We start from the raw sequence: 6,142 nt of genomic DNA on the forward strand, positions 1-6,142 counted from the left end.
GGGTGGAAAGCAGCCCTCAGGGTTATAGAGAAATCAAGCTTAACGTGCTTGATTCAGAGGATTCGAGAATCAGGAGGGGTTTCGGGACTGAAACTTTTATCATCTTATTGTGACATTCGACCAGAATGGCCAAAATGCAATCTCTGCGGAATTCGAAATTTTAGCAGCGAGCCTTCCGGATTGGTGATTATTAAGAATTAAGAACGTTATTTGAACGATTGAACAAAACGTGAAGGTTAAAGGATTCGGAAATTGCTGATTTTTAAATTTTCGAAGTGATTACGTGACATTTCTGAGAAACGTCAGAAACGGCCATTTTGGATTACCGTGAATAGCTTTTTAACTTAGTTAAGACCGAAAATTCACGAACCAGGAAGGGTGGGGGGATTCGCGGTCCCGTCGTTCCCTGAGGGGTTCGTGACCAAAAACACTTAAAGATATATATAAAACCAAACAAAAAGTAGTATAGTACCCAAGAAAAACAAAAAACATAAAAAAAATAACCAAAAAAAACCAAAAACAGTAAAAAAAAAAAAGTAAAAAATCAGTAGAAATCTTCCCCCCAGACAAGATGTGATCCGACCCTCCCGTTTGTTGTTGATAGATATATTGTTGTTACAGGCATTTATATCAGTCAGGATCGTTACGATTAATTTTGTAGCCCGTTTGTGAGGCTTGTACTGTAGGGTTATTTGAGCATTTAAGCACGTTAATGATAAATTGCGCCCAATCCGGAAGGGTCAGCTGATTTGCGCTCAATTCGGAAGGGTCTTGGGAGAAGACTGATCCGGCAAGCAGTACAAGGAGCAACAAGAAGGCGCTCAACGACAACAACAATCGACTGTTGGGTATCGTTAACAAGTTTTGTATCCCTTTTGGTACAAAAATTAAGATAGTAATCTGTGGGGGGCTCGACAGTGCTGCACTGTAGTGACCCTTCACCGAACTGCGAATATCCGAGTTAAGCACCTTAATTCGGATATTAAACAAACCCGGAGGGGTATAGTATTACTAATTTTATTACTTATATAGCCTATATTAATAGTCTTATATCGTTTTTCAGTGAAAAACAACGAAAACAGACCGGTTTTTAGGGTCAAAATAGCGATATTTTGATCCCCCCACAAGTCGCGATTTTTGAAATATCGATATTTTTTGAAACGGAAAAAAGCGCTAAAGTAGTGTGTTACATCGTAACTGCACTACTATAATAGATAGAACCGGTTAAGTTTAGTTCAGAAGTGGTTGGAACTATTTTGGTACCGAAAACCGAAATTTCGTGATTTTTGAGAAAACGAAACACTATAAATTCAAAAAAAAAAAATTTTGAAATTTTTCAGTTAGAACAGTAAAAATATTTGTTCGGACAACGTCCACTAGTGAATCTACAAGTTTTAAAACCCGCTACCCGAAAGCCTTCCGTGTTGCAGAGAAATCGAACTTAACGAGTTTGATTTGGTAGATTCATCAATCCGGAGGGGTACAGGTAGCATAGTTTTTTGCAACTTTTTTCAACTAAAGCGTTTTAGATCGGGTCTTTTGCATTGAACTAGAAGAGTATGGGCCTTCTGAGCTCGGATCAATAATTTTTAGGTCGAAAAGACCAGATTTGCGGAAAAAGTTAGGCGGAACCTATAAGAGAGAAATTTCTTCACTTTAGAAAAAAGACGTTTTGGTTAATAACTTTGGAACTACTAGGCATATTGAGTTGATCTTGATACCAATAGATCAGAAATTAGCTGAGCTTACTGATAGGGACAAAAGTTTTTCGGAAAAGTAAGCGTGAAAATTTTTGGAGATTGTTTTTAGCAAATTCCTCAATTTGGAAGGGTACACCCTTCACGTTTTATAAATTTCTTTTAGAAAAAACCTTATACCCCTACCAAAAGGTAATAGTGGTTGAATAAAGTAACTTTAGGCTGTTCCAGACGAAAAGGGAAGGCTAGGGGCACAGCAAAACCTTAATCGAGCCGAAGTTAGGCGAGCGATAAGACCCTTCACCGTTAGTGTGAATTGTCAAATAAGAGGCTTAACTTCAATCCGGAAGGGTCTAGGAAAGTAGTACATACCCTTCCTAGTTAATTGAAAAAGCAAAATTGCATCGGAGAACGTATCCGGAGGGGTATAGGTTGAAAGAAGGAAATCTCCGAAAAGCTACTTTTACCAATCCGGAGGGGTCAAAAATTTTTTCAAGTTAGGAGGGGTCCGAATCCGGAGGGGTCTTATAGTTGCTAATTCGGAGGGGTCCAAATTCGGAGGGTCTTCTAATAACTAACTCAGAGGGGTCCCAATCCGGAGGGGTCTAGCTTTTGTTAGTCCGGAAGGGTCCTATTTGTGCCAATCCGGAGGGGTATTATTTTATTAAAGGACTTAGGTAGACGGAAGAAAGACTAAAGTGAGAGGTATTAGATTATTAGCAGACAGGCTAGGAATCAGTGACTGCACTGGTAACTTGTCTTTCAATAAAAACCAGACCAAAACAAAACAGTTCCGAACTCGGATATTTGCGACACTAAGTCTAAACTAAAAAGAGCGTAATTCATTGGTGTGGATTGAAACCCAATACGTTTTTGTGAAAAGTGACTGCCCTGAGGATTTTAGTAGGTCTAACTCGGGCAGTCCGAAGGCAGATAGGTAACACAGTACTCGGTGGGTGCAATAGACGCCCACTTGAGAAAATTACTGCCTTCAAAGTTTTGGTCTGTTTGGTGCAGCACCAAGCAGGGAAAGCTTTTTCTTTAAAGAAACAAGTTCGACTATTGTACTGCGACCGACTAAAAGTACACTACGCATACGTTTTTTTTTCATAGAGGCATTAATATTCTCTCATTATATATATTTTTTTGTTTTTGATTTTAAATCAACTGTGCTTGATTGGGTAGTGAGTACACTATCTTTTAAATTGACTGATAACATCATATTGTGCTGGTTTTCAAATCTTACGACCGATAATCGGTTAGTGTGAATAAATTTTATACAAACTGTACTCTGATAACATACAGGGATTCGTGGTCACTATTTAATAGAATCTTGTTAAACTTATTGTGTTGTGTCATTATTATTGTTAATAAAATTATAAGGTCACTAGCAATCGAGTTAAAGTGTATAGGCATTAAGAAGTGACAAATAGAGAATGAGTCTAGACAAGTCAAGGATACCAAAACGAGGTAATAGCTCTAGGAAATTCATACCTGAAAAAAAGCAAAACGATGACCGATCCTTTTGTGGATTGGATCAAGCAATCCCGGTCCGACAAAGGGGAGACGGTTTCAGGCAGAATGGTTGAAACGAGAAGTCAGAAGACCTCAGAAGAGCGTAAAGAACTGTTAGAAGTGGAGGTCAACACAGACCATGTCATGAACGACAACCAGGAAGTACATGGACTGGAAAGGAGAGGCAGAAGGCTGGCAAGTGAATCTACTCCGGTAGAACAAGGCCATGATTTTGCCACTTCCAACGGGACATTGGATCGAGATGAGATGTCGGAACTGTCCGACATCTCAACTGAAGTAGCGGCGACGAGAAGATCTCCGACAGACAACACTATGATGGCAGGCGGAACTGGGAAACAAACAACGTCATCATCGTTCTCAGAAAGAATGAAGAACACCTTTGGAAACATCTTTCCATTCACCATGGGAGGAGGCGCAGGGAACGAAGTTGAAACCCAGGAGGAAGAGGATGAAGAGGAGCAAGGGGACTTTGGATCTCAAGTCAGCCTCAATAGTTCGATCCAGGAGAATGAGCCATTCGTCGGAAGAGAGACTGGAACCATGGACAAATTTGGTGTAGTGACAACGATGAGCAAAGAGGCAAACACACCGGGCCAGTCAAAAGACTTCGCGATTATGACGAGTTCAGAGCCACAAACTGGAGAGAGTAGAACCAGAGGGCTAGGCAACGCGTTAGCGGATCCTGAAATAGATAAGGAAAAGACGTCGAGACAGAGAGTCAAGGCCCGGATCTCGACCAGCACGAAGCTACCTGGGACCGACAGGGTTGCACCGCCACTAGTAACGCCACTCGTGAATAACGGGGCAGCACTAGAAGAAGCCTTAAACAACATAGTGGACAGTTTAGGAGAACAAAATGAACAGATGTCAATAAGGATGAGTGAACTAGAAGAGAGCAGTTCACATTGAAAGAGAAAGTCTGCGAGAAGAAATAAACCGCAATAGACAAGAAGTTGACAGGAGCGAAAAACGCTTGAAAGAAAGAACGGACGAACATATGGCGAAGAACTTGTCGCGAATGACAAGAGAGGCGGAACAGCGATAGTTACGCTTAAGAGACGACATGGAGAAGTTAAGAATTCAGCAAGAGCAGTCTCTTGGGACTCTTGACACAAAGATAGACGCGATGATGGAGAGGCGAACTCAGGCTATCATGGATAGGTTGGACGGGCTACTAAGCAGCAAGAGTGGACCAATAGAAGGAGAACCGAACTCGGGAGGTCCCAGCAGGGAGCCGAGGGTGAACTTCAATGAACATCAAAAGAGGAAGACGTATGGATCCACTAGAGGCAGGGGCAGTTCATCAGGCTATGCCACAAGGGGTAATGGAACATGGGGCCCGGACAGTAGAACAAGTTCATCTGGGAACAGACAGACCTCTAACGAACGACCAACGCAAGGCACACATGCGACTGGGAGAAGTGATTCCGGCAACAGGGGGCATGCAAGCCCGAGGAGGAGTCATGTGGGCCAAGCGGGAAACACTCACGGCGATTTGGATTGCAGGGATGCACCGCATACAGAGCCTTTGACGATGTGTGAGGACACTCAGGCGGGACACTCAAGGGATGCTACGGCAATGGCCACAGCATTTGAACCACTAAACAGGTCTTTGGAGATGTTCCTTACAAGGTTATCCAGAACCAATGAACGCAGTGAGAAGTCCAGAAGAGTCTTTAAGAAACCAAGATGCTATAAAGATGAATCTGATGGCTGTATTGATACCTGGATAGAGGTAATGAAGCTGCATTTCGAGGAAGAGGACTTGTCGGAGAGACAAGAATGCAGTGCGCTCACCAGCAACTTGGAAGGGACAGTCCTGAACTGTGTCATGGCCAAGAAGCAATATCAACGTGACACTGCTGAGAAAATCTTCGAAATCTTGTTAAACCGTTTCGGATCAGGGGTGCAGGGGCACCAGGCGATGATGCGCTTCGAGAAACGGAGGCAACGAGAAGATGAAACGATAGACAAGTTTCTCGATGATTTGGAAATGCTGAGAAGACTCAGCCAACCGGATGAGTCAAACCGAAGGATGAACCTGGCCGTAGCCTCAAATTACACACCACTATCAACCATTGCGCCAACACCAGAGGAGTTGAGGCTCAAGTCAAAAGAGTATCTTTTGTTGAAACCTCCTTCGAAATCTGGATACTACTAGAACAATTATGGCAATTTTAACAACGGACCAGCAAACCAAGGGAACAATTGGTACAAACCGAGGGATGATATGGACAAGAGACGCTCTTGTGCCAATTGCAGTTTAACGGACCATCATGTGTCATCGTGCCCAGCTTACAAACAAGGCAAGAAAGCTATAGGCTTTAGCCTCGAGGACAAAGATGCGTCAGAATTGGACCATGAGGATTTCATGAGAGGAGTAATTGCGAAATTCGGCCCGAGGTGTTTCTTTTGCAACTTGGAAGGTCATTTTAAATCAGATTGTCCGCAATTCTGGGATGCAGTGGCAGACATAAAGCATCCAAGACATGAAGAAGCTTTGTCAGGAGTGAAAGCCAGCAAGGCTCGACTTTTGAATGAAGCAGAGGCACGCAGAAAAGAAAAACCTCAAGAGCTGGCGGCAAAGAAAATGCAAGCGGTAACAGAGGAGACACGTGAGCCGGAACCAGCAACTGCGGCTGATGACTTCAAGATCGATTATAAGACAGCCGCGAGGGATGCTCTAAATAGAGTACAGCAGGAATTGGTGACGAAAGAGATCGAACAAAAAGTGAAACTTGAACTGGAAAATGAGAAACTTCAGGAGCAACTGAATACCTTCGAAGCAACGGAGTTCGAAGAAACGAAAGCACCAAGCAGTTTGAACATGAAACTTAATGTGATCTCCGGTCAGAGGTTCGGCATGGTGCCGCAAGGAAGCAAGATCCAGTCGATAATCTCAGTGGCTG

The sequence above is a fragment of the Symsagittifera roscoffensis genome, chromosome 8 (genome assembly GCF_963678635.1).
Source record: "Symsagittifera roscoffensis chromosome 8, txSymRosc1.1, whole genome shotgun sequence".
In the NCBI taxonomy this organism is placed as follows: Eukaryota; Metazoa; Xenacoelomorpha; order Acoela; family Convolutidae; genus Symsagittifera; species Symsagittifera roscoffensis.